The sequence below is a fragment of the Pipistrellus kuhlii genome, unplaced genomic scaffold (genome assembly GCF_014108245.1).
Source record: "Pipistrellus kuhlii isolate mPipKuh1 unplaced genomic scaffold, mPipKuh1.p scaffold_m20_p_2, whole genome shotgun sequence".
Lineage (NCBI taxonomy): Eukaryota > Metazoa > Chordata > Mammalia > Chiroptera > Vespertilionidae > Pipistrellus > Pipistrellus kuhlii.
In genome coordinates, this window is record NW_023425515.1 from 104361912 (window position 1) to 104377317 (window position 15406).

At 37.9% G+C, this 15406-nt stretch overlaps 1 long non-coding RNA gene across 1 annotated transcript; it reads left to right on the forward strand.

The window, feature by feature from the left end:
- Nucleotides 1-665: 665 nt before the first annotated feature.
- LOC123652782 lies at nucleotides 666-12930 on the forward strand. The gene is made up of 3 exons (XR_006742275.1): nucleotides 666-1012; nucleotides 6626-6629; nucleotides 12920-12930. It is a non-coding gene; the product is annotated as an uncharacterized LOC123652782 (long non-coding RNA).
- The last annotated feature ends 2476 nt before the right edge of the window (nucleotides 12931-15406 follow it).

Below are 15406 nucleotides of genomic sequence, written 5' to 3' on the forward strand. Positions count from 1 at the left end.
TGCCCAGTTACACCAGGTTACCCACTTAGGTGTCATCAAGACTTCTAAACTTCTGTGAGGCAGATACTACCAAGCTTAAGTAAGATAATTAAAAACCTAATTGCTATAAGTACTATCTGTATACAGATAAATGCTGAGGCAGGAGGGTCTCCCTGGGAATTCAGGCCCCAGAAAAATTCCCCAGGAGAGCATTGGGAGGTAGATTTCACAGAGATTAAGCCACCAGCATTGAGGTACAAGTACATACTAGTTTTTATAGACACCTTCTCAGGTTAGGTTGAAGCATAGGACAGAAACTGCCTCTATAGTAATCAAAAAATTACTCCAGGAGATTATATCTAGATTCGGGCTGAGTAGTCATAGGATCAAATAACAGCCCAGCCTTTGTAGCAAGGTATCTCAAAGTATAGCTCAAGCCTTAGGACAGGCATGAGTGGAACTCTAAAAAGTTTAATTAAATTTGTCCTAGAAAATGGTGAAAACTGGATCAACCTCCTGCCCTTCACTGTCTTATAGGCCAGGTATACCCTCTACTGGGAGAGGTCTCTTTAACTCCCACCCCCCCCTTTTGAGATCATACATGGTAGACCTTTCTCCATCCTTCCCAGGGTCAGGGAGAAACTGAAAGCTGGAATTCATAACCATTCCCTTGTTCAAGACTTACAGGCTCTGTAGTATACCCAGAGAGCCACCTATAAGCTTGTTCCAGATGCACTGCCAGTACCCACTGTGGACCCTGTATACCCCTTCCAGCCTGGAGACTCTGTGTGGGTAAAGAAGTTCACTCCCCAAGGACTCACCCCAACCTGAAAGGGACGCTACACTGTTACCCTGAGCACGCCCACGGCTGTTGAAGTAGACGACACCCAGACCTGGCTACACCACTCCCAGCTCCTGCACAGAAAACGGCCTGAATCCTGGCAACCAGCGGCCTCACCAGTGAGATCCCCAGCCTAGGTTCCACACAGGCCAGGAGGAGACTTGATGCCTACAGGAGGGGAATTGGACTTCAGTGAGGACAGTACTGATGGGAACTGTGGTACTAGGGGTTTTGGTAACTGTAAGAACTTTTTTTTTTCTTCTAGCCAGTGAGAAAGTCCGAGGCTAAGTAAAGCTAAATGTACGAGCAGAAATTAGATCAACAAATAGACCACGAGTTAAATAACCTAGATAAATCTATAGAAAAATTAGAAGAATCGGTCAGGTCCCTAGCAGAAATAATTTCTGCAGAACAGAAGAGGCTTAAATCCGTTGTTCCTAAAGCAAGAGAGACTTTGCCTAGCTCTAGGAGAAACCTGCTGTTTCTACACCAATCATTCTGGGGTCATAAGGGAAAGCCTAAATCAATTGAGAAAGAGGCTAGCTGACAGAGAGGAAGCTCAGAAGACCGCCGGAAACTGTTATGAGAACTTGTACTCGTGGTCTCCTTGGCTCACCACCCTACTGACTGCCATAGCAGGCCCACTATTACTATTACTTATAGGCTTAATCTTTGGGCCTTATCTCATAAAATGCTTGGTTAATTTTGTACAGGATAGAATACAGGCAGTGAAACTAATGATCTTATATACTCAGTATTCTCCACTAGTAGATACTAGTAATGAATCTACCCTATATTCGCTGTATAAGACTACCCCCACTTCCGAGGCAACACCAGTTCTTTTTTTTTTTTTAATAGACTGCCTCTCTGACTCTGGCCAATCTGAGCAGGCTTTTTTTCATTTCAAAAGTCGTCTTATACACCAAAAAATATGGTAAGGTTTAGATTCATTCCCAAAAGACCAGAAGGAAATGAAATATGGTAGCAATCATACTTGGGTAAAAACTACTGTTTGAATTTTAACCCTACTATTCTGACTTCGACCTTCACGTACTTGCTTTGTTCATTGCACAATGGGCTTAGGGAGGATGAGTTCAAGTTCTGAGCAAGGTTACAGGCAGAACTTTCTTTTTCATTAAAGAGCCAGCCCTATGTACACTTAGTGGTTATCTCGAGCTGGCCTCGAAAACAATGCTGTTCTATCCAATTAAAAAAAAATGCACCTGGCATGGTATTGAGACTGTGGGCCTGTAAGGTCAGACAGCTAAGTTTATCTTCATCATTCTTCAAATGAGGCTAAAGCAAACTAGAAAGCAACATTTTATCTAGGAAGAACAGCAGAGAATTCCAAACAACAGTTTATTGTAGAATGGGGGTTTTCCTTCTCAGAACCTTTAAAATAACTACCTGCCCCTAAAGCCTCGCAGTCGTGTAGGGTCCGCCTGCATGTGGTACTCTTGCGGCTGCCCTGGCCAGTTCAATAAATTCTTGTTTGCGTTTTTAATAAATTATCAGCCTCCGGTGGTCTTATTTTGAACCCAGGGTTCTACCCCACAACAGTATATATACAAAGCTGCCTATACTTTTGTAGTTTCAGCATTCATAAATGTATGAAAAAAAAAGTTTTAAAAGGAGAAATAAAACCTTAAAAATAATGCAGCTAAAATTAACAACTTGATTTAACGTGAAGTTCTTGTTGATGAGATGAAGTTTCATGACAATGTGTTATCTAAAATATTGTCTTAAAATAAATTTACCTAATTAAAAATGTTTTTAAATTTTTGTGGACTCCTCACTATATATTGGCAGGTTGCACAAAGTTTGTGGACATGATTTGGAATATTAAATGACTTCTGGCTTTTAAGTATATGGCTTTGTACTTATTTTTTAGTTAATTTACATTATGATTATTTGAGAACAGAACTTTGTCATTTATTTCTTTTCAGCCACATGGTCTGCGATTTTTACATGTTAGATGGTCAATAAGTTAGTAATAGCTAGGAAGAATTAAATCCAATAAAAGTCCCAAAGTTTAATATGCCATTGAATTCAAGGCAGGGAACTGGAGTCTACACAGGATGTATTGTACATCAGAAGTTCTGGGGTTGAGTCTGTAGTCCATCACTTATTAACTATATTAAAATGGAAAATTCCAATTCTTTCACCTTTAAAGTAGGAATAGCAAAATTAACACATAAAGAACTTCTATTTCATACCTAAACCAAAAAAAGCTGAACAAAGTGAAAACAAACTGAGAACTCAAGAAACAGAGCAAATTTCCATTTTGAAATTCCCATAGTGACAGGTACATTCAGAGAGATACTGTACTTGAAATTTTCCTACCTGGAGCAGAAGCCTTTAGGAACATTTATATGACAATTTTGATAAACTTTTGGAGGCTGAACCAGTGTGAACTAGTGTCAGAAGAAAACATTCCTGTGGACTGCAGTCACAGGGGCTCTTCACTTTTATGGACCTTCAGAGTCTCAGAGTGAGTGTCTGAGCAAACCACCATAGAACCCTCAAAGAAGGAAGGAAAAAATAATTTCTGTGAACCACTTCTAGAATGTTTGTCCTAAAAAAATATCAGACTCCAAGGGAATGGGATCCACCAGAGAGCAATTGTGAAACCTTATTCTAATCAGGGAAGAAATAGCATCTCATTCAAGCTATTGTTAAGAAAGAGAAATAAAGTTAATAGGAGAAATATTTTATAGAAATAGGTTAAAAATGCTTTAATCACAGAAGAAATGAGAGCTACAGCCTTAGAGGAGGAACAGAACACATGTTAAAGTCACAGACTTACTAAGACAGAAAATTATAAGTATATTTCCCTTCCCCATTCCTTACCATATCTCTGCACCAACCAGCTTTCAGCATAACAACAGTGATAACATCAGTTGTAAGTACTAAGATGCAGATTATCTCTGAGAATCAGCACAAGGGAAACTGCAAGGACAAGAACAGAGACAAAGCCAAGGACAGTAGAGGAATTTGAAGTCTAAATTATAAACAGTTCAATTTCTATTCAGCTTAACAAATTCTCACATTAAAAACTTATTTTGCTCAGTTTCTATTACTCAGTACAATGTTTCTCATTTCAGCAAACAATAACAAGGCATACCAAAAGCAAAAATAAACAATCTGAAGACATAAAGCAAGCATCAGGACCAGACTCAGACATGAACCAATAGAACAATGAGGTATCATTAGATACCTAACTAGAATAATTAATATCCAGAAGCTAAAACATTAATTGCTGGCCAGGATGCAGAGCAACAGCAGGAACTCTTATTCATAGCTGACTGGTATTCAAAATGATTCATCTACTTCTGCCCAGGCCAGTGTTGTTCAGTAGATTGCTGGTACCATTCCAAGTCAGGGCACTTGCCGAGATTTCAGGCTTGATCCTCAGTAGGGAAATGGGGGAGGCTCTCTCTTATATCAGTGCTCTTCTATCTCTCTTCCTTTCCCTTCTTCTCTCTCTAAAAATTAATTGACATTATATTACTTTTATAATTTGTTCTACAATATTAATGTGGTGTTTCACATTTATTAAGTTGCTTGTGTTCAGGCATCCTTGAATCCTAGGGATAAATCCCACTCTGATCATGTTGTATGATCCTTATAATATTCTATTAAATTCAGTTATTAATGTCTCATTGAGAATTTGTATCTGTATTCATTAGGAATATTGATCTACTGTTTTCCATTTCTTTAATATCCTTATCTAGTTGAATGCTGGTCTCATAAAATGAGTTTGTGAATGTTCCCTCTGGAATTTTTTGGGAAGAATTTGAGAAGAATTTGTGTTAATTCATTTTTAAATGTTTGGTAGAATTCACCCATGGAGTCATTTGGTCCTGGATTTTTCTATGTTGGGAGTGTTTTTTAATACTGATTTAATTTCCTTCCTTGTTATTTATCTGTTCAGATTTTCATTTTCTCCCTTTGTGTGTGCGTGTGTGATTTACCAAGGATATTTTCCATTGATTTTTAGAGAGAGTAGGAGAGACAAAAAGAGAGAAACATCAATGTGAGAAAGACACATCAATTGGTTGCCTCCCACATGAGCTCTGACCAGAGCCAGGGATCAAGCCTGCAACCAAGGTAGGTGAGCAGAATTGAACCTGGGACCTTTCAGTCCACAGGCCAAAATCCACTGAGAAAAACTGGCTAGGGTGTGATTTAGACTTTATAAGTTGTATGGTTCTAAGAATGTATCCCTTTGTTTAAGGTTGTCTAATTTGTTGCCATACAATTTGTCATAGTAGTCTTTTATGATCTTTTATATATATCTGTGGTATCAGTTGTAATGTCTCCTGTTTCATTTCTGATTTTATTCAGTTGTATTCTCTGTCTTTTTCTCTCCATAAATTGAGCTAAAGATATTTTTATATTGTTTATATTCTCAAATGATCTACTCTTAGTGTAGTGATGTTTTCTATTATTATTCTTTGTGTGTGTGTGTGTGTGAGAGAGAGAGAGAGAGAGAGAGAGAGAGAGAGAGAGACCAATTGGTTGTCTCCTGTACACTCCCCAACTGGGGATCAAACATGCAACCCAAGAATGTGACATGACCAGGAATAGAACTGGCAATCGTTTGGTTTACTGGACAACACTCAACCAACTGAGCCTCCCCCCGACTCGCGTCCCCCCTTTCCTCCCCCCAAGTCAGGCTCTGCTATTCTTTTATTCTATTTTATATATTTCTGCTCTAATTTTACTTCTGCAAACTTTGAGCATAGTTTATTCTTATTTTTGTGGTTCTTTGAGGTGTAAACTTATGTTGTTTATTTGATATTTTGTTTTGTTTTTAATGTAGGGATTTATCAACATAAACTTCCTTCTTAGCCTTGCTTTTGCTGCAACCCCTCATTTTTGGTATGTTGGGTTTCCATTTTCATTTTTTTCAAGATGTTTTGATTTCCATTTTGGTTTTATCTTTGATACATTGGTATTTTGGGAGCATGTTGTTTAATTTCCACATATTTATGAATTTTGTAATTTTTTCCCCTGAAAATATATTTCTATTTTTAACATGTGTTTGCACAAGATCTTCATATAATTTTAATATTTAATATTTTTCACTTATCTTGTGATTTAACTAATGACCTATTTTGAAGAATGTTTTTATTTCTATTATGCTGGTGCTTGTTCCTCCAGCAGTTCCACCATTTGGTTGATTTGCATATTAGGCTTTTATTATATAGGACTAGTGGCCCAGTGGCCCTCAACCCGGCCTGCACCCTCTCCAATCTGGGACCCCTTGGGGGACATATGATTTGCCAGTTTAAACCAGCAGTCGGACATCTCTCTCACAATCCAGGACCATGGGCTCCTAACTGCTCACCTGCCTGCCTGATTACTCCTAACCACTTTGTCTGCTGGCTTAACTGCCTCTGCTTTGGTCCCTTAGAGCAGTGTTTTTCAACCTTTTTTGGGCAAAGGCACACTTGTTTCATGAAAAAAATTACGAGGCACACCACCATTAGAAAATGTTAAAAAATTTAACTCTGTGCCTATATTGACTATATATAAAGTAATTCTCTTGAATAGGAATCAAATAAACACAAAGAAAGTATTTTATAATTACTTTATTATGAAATATTAAGTAAACAAAATAGTGAAAAATTATAAAATTCTTGTCTTGTCTGCACCTACGGCACACCAGGCAACATCTCACGGCACACTAGTGTGTCGCGGAACAGCGGTTGAAAAACGCTGCCTTAGAGTGATCAGGCAGGCAGGCAGGTGAGCAGCTTTGTCCAGACTAGAGACCTGGTGAACGGATTCATGCACCAGTGGGGTACCTTGGCCTGGCCTGTGGGATCGGGCTGAAACCAGCTCTTTGACATCCCCTGAGGGGTCCCAGAATTGGGCTGCTAAGTCACCACAGCTTGGCAGCTCCTGCATTGAGCATCTGCCTCCTGGTGGTCATTGCACATCATAGATACTGGCTGGTTGGCCAGTCACTTAGGCTTTTATATATACAAATTGAGCTATTCTTAACACTTTTGTCTCCAACCTTTATACCAAAGTTAAATGGATAATACCCACCATGTTACAGTATTAAAATCCTCTGAATCTGATTATATACTTACTTTTAGAAGTATGTTGTATATCTCTATACATTTTTCAATTTGCTACTTATCTTTGTTTTAGCTTGAAGAACTGCTTTCAACATTTCTTTAAGGCAAGCCTAGTGGGGATGAGCTCACCAGTTTTTGTTACTAGGAAAAGTCTTACCTTACCTTCATTACTGAGGAACAACTTGGCTCGGTGCAATATGTTAGCTGAGGTGGCATTTTTCCTTTCAACACTCCCATTCTTGCTTGGCCTGTGATCTGTCTGTAGAAAAATCTGTGTTAGCTAGCTTTTTTTGTTTTTTTTGGGGGGGGGGGGGGTGTTGGGGCAGTCTTCCTTACATAAAATAATTGTTTTTCCCTTGATGCTTTTAAAATTTTGTCTTTGTCTTTAGATAGCTTTAATATAATATGTCCTGGAGAAGATGGTTTTGAATTTGAATTTTGAAGTGACTTAACTTCATGAACTTGAATGTTCATCCATAACCCCTCCCTAGGTTTGGAAGTTCTCAGCTATTATTTCTTTAAATTAATTTTCCACCTTTTTCTCCATCTCCTCTCTTTTGGTACTATAATGATGACAAATCAATTTTATTATATTAAATTATTTGTCTACTAGGGGTCTGGTAGCCCTCAGGGGCAGGAGGCAACAAAGCAATCAGGAGAAGGTGATGCCCCATCCCACTTCTGCTGCTGCCACTGCTGGCAGTGCAGGCCTCTGCTGGCCCTAGATACATGAGCCTCTAGCAGCCCTGGGTGGCTGGGTGGCCGTCATCTGAGGCTTTTCTGCACCTTGGGCAGGCCCTGGGTGGCTTGGGGGCTGAGGATACTGGGAAACTCCAGAGGCAGAAGGGACTGAGAAGACTGAGCACCACCATCTAGTGGCTGTGGACACAGCCATCTTTGAGGACAGGGCAGTCAATTAGGATATTCTCTCCTTATTGGCTGTGGGTGCCACCATCTTTGTGGCAGTGTGAGGGTCAATTAGCATATTCTCTCTTTATTAGATAGGATGTTATCTTGTGGCTCTTGAGCATTATAATAACTATTTTTTATGAATCTTTGAAGGCAATTCTATATCCCCATTCCTTTTGAGTTAGTTACTGGAAGTTTATTATGTTTCTCTGGTGGAGTTATACCCCTCCCCCCCAAGTCTTCATGATTCCTGTGGCCTTCCATTTATAAAAGGAGTTAGCTCTTCCAGATTTTATAGACTGCCTACTGTAAGTAAAAATCTTTACCTATAACTGGGATCAGAGTAGAGCATTTTATGATTCCAGGTCTAGTGGTTCAAACACAAGTGTGTGGGAGTATGGCTGCTTCATGTTCCTTTTTTTTTTGAGTTGATGTTTTTCCATAGTAATATTCTCTTTCTTTTTTTTCTTTTTCTTTTTCTTTTTTAAATATATTTTTATTGTTGATGGTATTACAGATATCTCCCATTATCTCTCTCTTACACCCCAGCCCTACTCCCACCCACCTCAGGTACTCATTACCCTATTGCCTGTGTCTATGGGCCATGCATATAAGTATATAAGTTATTTCCTTTATCTTTTCTTATCCCCTCAAACCTACATCAAAGTATATCAGTATGTTCCATGCCTCCCTGCTACAGGTCTTATTTTGTTAGTCAATTCCTTTTGTTCATTAGGTTCCACAAATAAGTGGGTCATGTGATATTTGTTTTTCTCAGTTTGGCTTATTTAATTTACTATAATATTTTCCAGGTCTCTCCATGCTATATCAAAGGGTAAGATATTCTCTTTTTTACTGCTGCATAGTATTCCATAATGTAAATATCCCACAACTTTTTTATCCACTCATCTATTGATGGGCACTTGGGTTGCTTCCAAATTTTAGCTACTGTAAATAACACTGATATGAACATAGGGATGCATATATTCTTTCTGATTTTTTTTTTTAGGACATATTCCCAAAAGTGGGATTGGTTATCTTCTTTTTATCTTGTAATTACTTACTTAGTTTTGGTTTTGTGGTTACACAAGAGCATACTTGAAACATCTTATAGATATAATAGTCTATTTTAAGCTGATAATTTAATTTAGTAGTATCAAAACCTCTACCCTTTTACAAGTATGTGGTTACTTGTTGGCTTAGGCCACTGGTGTCTACAGCATCAACAAATGAATGGTATTTGATGAGCCCAGTGGAGATATACACAGAGTTCACAAGAGCTGTTAGGGTCCATGGGTACCTTTCCAGATTCAATAGGTCCAGGCCTGCACAGGCAATGGTAGTATGTATGGAGTTGGCTATAGGGCCCAGGTGCAGGTGCCTGTGTAGTGGCAGGGGATGATTATAAACACATTCATAGTGGTGGTGACTAGAAAAACAGCAATAGCCAGGGTTAATTGTGGGAATACTCGACTGTTGGCATACGCTCTTGTGGGTGAAGGGTCTTGCTAAAATCATACTTCAGTGGAGGCGAGAGATAGGGCCTGGGACAAAGTCGTTTAGGTGTACAGATAGGGAGGCTAACTACAGGTGAGCCAGTGGTATAGGGCACTAACAGGAGATAGTGACTGACCCTATACCGTAAGCAGTTGTGGAGTCCTATCAGCTGACACGTACATCTGTAACCTGTAAACAGTCTCCCTACAGGCATGTGCATAGCCATGGAGGCCATGATGGGCAGTAAGGCTTGGCACCAGGAGGCGGGTTAGTGGTGGATGAGCTCAGTGTTGCAGTCCAATGACATGAGACAGTGCTATATCCAGAATCACAAAAGTTGTGTGGCCTTGACTACTGGTCCTAAACTGCTGGTGTTCTTTGCAGAACTGATCACTGGAACCTACAGTCATTCCCACTCCATGATTGATATTGGCAGTCCCTGCTTTTTTTGTTCAGAGCCATCTGTACTCATCTAAGGTTTACCAGTCTCTAGGTGCAGTAAAACTGAGGCGGGTAATTCAAGCAATGCTTTAAAAGGTTGGGGAAGCTGGTCACCTACTCTCCCTTCCCTGATGTGGGAAACTCTAGTTGGGGACTTCCCTCTTGGTACTGAGCAATGCTGGCCTGGATGATGAGGTGCACAGAGAATATGAAGCTATTCTTCCTTCTTCTTTCATGCAATTATTTTCAATTGTTTTGTACCATTGTGTTGCTGAAGTTTCTTAAGTGGACTCCTGAACTCTCTGAGAGATGTTTTGTTCTTGGATAGGATCTTTGTTGTGAGAATGGAGGCTGAGATTTCCTATTTCACCATCTTGCTGACATAACTCTCCCTTACTGTTATTGCTTACACAATCATGACACTCTTATCAAAACTAAGAAACTATTATAGCATTAATATTTATTTTATTTTGTTGTTTAAAATATTACAAATAGTAGTACACATTTGCTTTTTAACCCAAATTGACCTTCCTCTGGCCTCCCTTACCCTCCAGGAACATGCCCCTACTTCCCAGTGTCTTGAATCCATTGGTTATGCTTATATACATGCATACAGGTCCCTCAGTTGATCTTTTATCTACCTCCACAACCCTCCCCAGCTTTCTCGCTGTAATTTGACAGTCTGTCTGATGCTCATTTGCCTCTGTAACTATTTTTGTTCATCAGTTTATAATGTTCTTTATATTCCACAAATAAGTGAGACCATGTAGTATATTGCTTTTACTGACTGGCTTATTTCACTTAACATAATGCTCTCCAGTTCCATCCATGCTGTTGTAAATGGTAAGAATTCCTTTGTTTTTACAACAGCGTAGTATTACATTGTATAGATGTACCATAGTTTTCTAATCCACTCACATACTGATGGACATTTGGGCTGTTTCCAAATCTTAGCTACTGTAAATTGTGCTGCTATGAACTTAGAGGTGCATATATCCTTTCTGATTGGTGTTTCTGTTTTCTTGGGATATATTCCTAGAAGTGGTATTACTGGGTCAAATGGGAGTTCCATTTATATATATAATGTTTTTTTACAGAGAGGAAGGTAGAGAGATAGTTAGAAACATTGATGAGAGAGAAACATCAATCAGCTGCCTCCTGCACACCCCCCACTGGGGTTGCACCCGCAACCAAAGTACATGCCCCTGACTGGAATTGAACCTGGGACCCTTCGGTCCACAGGCTGACGCTCTATCCACTGAGCCAAATTGGTTTTGGGGGAAGTTTTATTTTTATTTTTTTGAAGAAACAACATATTGTTTTCCATAGTGGCTGCACCAGTCTGAATTCCCACCAGCAGTGAAGGAGGATTTTTTTTTTTCTCCACATCCTCTCCAGCACTTGAACTGTGTTGATTTGTTGATGCTAGACATTCTGACAGATGTGAGATGGTACCTCATTATCTCTCAGATGATTAGTGACTTTGAGCAAATTTTCACGTATCTCTTGGCTTTCTGAATGTTCTCTTTTGAAAAGTGTCTATTTAGGTCCTTTGCCCATTTTTCTATTGGATTGTTTATCTTCCTTTTGTTAAGTTGTATGAGTTCCCTATAAATTTTAGAGAATAAACCCTTATCAGAGATAACATTGGCAAATATGTTCTTTCATGCACTGGGCTTTCTTGTTTTGTTGATGGTTTGTTTTGCTGTGAAGAAGCTTTTTATTTGATGTAGTCCCATTTGTTTATTTTCTCCTTAGTTTTCATTGCCCTAGTAGTTGTATCAGTAACAATACTGCTACGAAAAATGTCTGCTATTTTGGTGCCTATGTCTTCTTCTAAGATTTTCATGATTTCTCATCTTATGTTTAAGTCCTTTATCCAAAATAAGTTTATTTTTTTGTGTATGGTGGAAGTTGGTGGTCTAGTTTCTTTTTCTTTTTTCTTTTTTTGTGTGCAAGTATCTGTCCAATTTTCCCCACATCATTTATTGAAGAGACTGTCTTGACTCATTGTACACTCCTGCCTCCTTTGTAAAATATTAATTGAGCATAATGGCTTGTATTTATTTCTGGATTTTCTATTTTGAATCACTGGTCTATATGTCTGTTCTTCTGCCAGTACTAGGCAATTTTGAGGACAGTGGCATTATAGTATACCTTGATATCTGATACTGTGATCCCTCCAACCTTGTTCTTTTTTCTCAAGATTGCTGCATATATTTGGGGTATTTTTCTTTTATTCAGATGAATTTTTGGGGTGTTTGGTTTAGGTCTTTGAATTCTGCCATTGATATTTTAATGGGGATTACACTGAATCTGTAGATTGCTTTGGGTAATTTGCACATTTTAATGATGTTGATTATACCAATCCATGAATATGGTATGTTCTTCCACTTGTTCATGCTATATCTTTTTTTCTTTTCCTTTTAGCATCCTGAAACTTTTTAGTACAGGTCCTTTATCTCCTTGGTTCAATTTATTCCTAGGTATCTCAATTTTTTTTTTTGTTGCAGTGGTAAATGGGATTGCTTTTTTGGTTTTTCTTTCTGTGAGTTCATTATTGGTGTATAAGCCACAGACTTCTGGGTGTTAATTTTGTAACCTGCTACATTGCCAAATTCATTTACCAAGTCTAGTAGTTTTTGATAGAGTCTTTGGGGTTTTTTATGTAGAGTATCATGTCATTTGTGAATAAGGACAGTTTTAATTCTTCTTTTCCAATTTAGATGGCTTTTATTTCTTCTCATCTGATCATAATGGCTAGTAATTCCAGTACTGTGTTGAACAGGAGTGGAGAGAGCGGGCATCACTGTCTTGTTCCTACTCTTGGGGAAAATGGTTTTTGTTTTTGCCCATTGAGTATGATATTGGCTGTGGGATTGTCATATATGGCTTTTATTATGTTGAGATATGATCCTTCTATTCCCACTTTCTTGAGAGTTTTTATTACAAAATGGTGTTGGATTTTTTCAAATGCTTTTTCTGCATCAATGGATATGATTATATTGTTTTTATCATTCAATTTGTTTATGTGATGTATCACATTTATTGATTTACAAATATTGTACCATCCTTGCATCTCTAGAATAAACCTCACTTGGTCATGCTGCATGATCTTTGTAATGTAATGCTAGATTTGATTTGCTAAAAATTTGTTGAGAATTTTGGCATCTGTGTTCATGGCCTATAATTCTCTTTCTTTGTGTGGTCTTTATCTGGTTTTGTGATTAAGGTAATGCTGGCTTCATAGAAAGGATTTGAAACTACTCCTTCCTCTTGAATTTTTGAATAGGCTGAGGAAGATAGGTATTATTTCTTCTTTGAATGTTTCATAAAACTCTCCATGGAGTCATCTGGTCCAGGGATTTTGTATATTGGAACTTTTTTTGATTACTGCTTCAATTTCCTCAATAGATATTAGCCTATTCAGATTTTTGGTTGAGTTTTTTTTTTTTATTTTTCTTAAAATATATTTTATTGAATTTTTTACAGAGAGGAAGGGAGAGGGATAGAGAACTAGAAACATCGATAAGAGAGAAACATCAACCAGCTGCATCCTGTACAACCCCTACCGGGGATGTGCCCGCAACCAATGTACATGCCCTTGACCGGAATCGAACCCGGGACACCTCAGTCCGCAGGCCGATGCTCTATACACTGAGCCAAACTGGATTCAGCTTTGGTTGAGTTTTAGAAGGTTGTATTTTTCTAGGAATAAGTCCATTTCTTTTAGGTTGACCAGTTTGTAGGAATAGAGTTGTTCATAGTATTTTTGTTTTTTTATGATTCTTCATATTTCTGTGGGGTCTGTTGTTATTTTGCCTCTTTTGTTTCTGATTTTGTGCATTTGGGTCCTTTCTCTTTACTTCTTGGTGAGCCTGGCAATAGGTTCACTCATCTTATTGATCCTTTCAAAGAACCACCTCTTGGTTTCATTGATCTTTTGTATTTTTTTGTCTCTATTTCATTTATTTTTGCTGTGATCTTTATTATTCCTTCCTTCTGCTCACTCTAGGTTTTTCTTGTTGCTCCTTTTCTAATTTTTTCAAGTTGCACATTTAGATGGTTTATTACACATTTATTTATTTTTTTTTAGGTAGGCCTGTAATGCTATGAACTTCCCTTTCAGTACTACTTTCACTGTGTCCCAAAGATTTTAGATTGTTGTGTTTTTATTATAATTTGTTTCCAGGATGTTTTTTTTATTTTTCTTTGATCTCTTTGGTAACTTGTTCATTGTTTAATATTATGCTATTCAGCCTCCAAGTGTTTGAATTTTTTTATTGTTTTTATTGTAGTTGATTTCTAATTTTATGCCATTGTGGACTGAGAACTTGCTTGATATGATTTCAATCTTCTTGAATTTGGAGAGGCTTTGCCTGTGTCACAACATGTAGTCTATATTTGGAAATGTCCCATGTGCACTTTAGAGAAATGGACATTCTAGTTTCGTAGTAGAATGTTTTAAAGGTATCGATTAAGTCCATCTGATCTAGTGAGTAATTTAGGATTGCTCTTTCTTTGCTAATTTTTTCTAGAGCATTTATCCAGTGATGTCAGTGGGGTATTAAAGTCTTCTACTATGATTGTATTGCTGCCAATTGCTCCCCTTATATCTTCCAGAAGTTTTGTTTATGTATTTAAGTGCTCCTGCATCAGGTCCATATATGTTTACCAGAGTTATATCCACATTGGTCTCTTTAGAATTATGAAGTAGCCTTCCTTGTCTCTTGTATAGTCTTCACTTTAAGGTCTATTTTGTCAGATATAGGTATTGCTATCCCTGCTTTTTTCATTTCCACTTTCCTGGTAGGTATTTTTCCATCCTCCACTTTCAGTCTGTGTGAGTTCCTTGTTTTGACGTTGTCTCCTGTAGAGGGCGAATATATGGGTTATGTTTTCTCATCCATTCAATCACTCATTGTCTTTTGATTGAAACATTTAATCCATTTACAGTTAATGTTATTATCAATAGGTACTTGTTCACAGCCATATGATTTATGCCTATGTGCCTTCCTCCTTTTCTATGTCTTCTTTTTATAGCATTTCCTTTAGCATTTCTTGCTTTGCTGGGTTGGTAGTAATAAACTCCTTTAGCATTTTTTTTTGTCTATGAAGCTCTGAATTGATCCTTCAATTTTTATTGATAGTCAATACTCTATCTATTTGCTAGATAGAGTATTTTTGAATTTAGCCCTTTGCTTTGCAGCACTTTGTATACTTTATTCCATTCTCTTTTAGCTTGATGTGTTGTTGTTTTTTTTTGTTGAGAAATCATTTGATAATCTAAGGGGTGATCCTTTGTAGGTAACTCCCTGTCTCTCCTTTGCAGCCTTTAATATTCTCTTTTTGTCATTAACATTTGCCATTGCAATTATGACATGTCTTGGTGTGGCTCTTTTGGGATTCATCTTGTTTGGGACTCTCTGTACTTGTGCAACTTTTTACTTTCCCATATCAGGGAAGTTTTCTGTGAAATAGATTGTTTCTTCAAGTAGATTCTCTAATTCTTGCTGCTCTTCTTATACTCTGGCACCCCTATGGTACTTTGTTTCATGTTGTCCCAAAGCCCTGTTAGGCTTTCCTCCTGCTCTTTAAATTTTTTCTCCAGTTGATGTTCAAATTGGGCTTTTTTCTCTGACCTTAT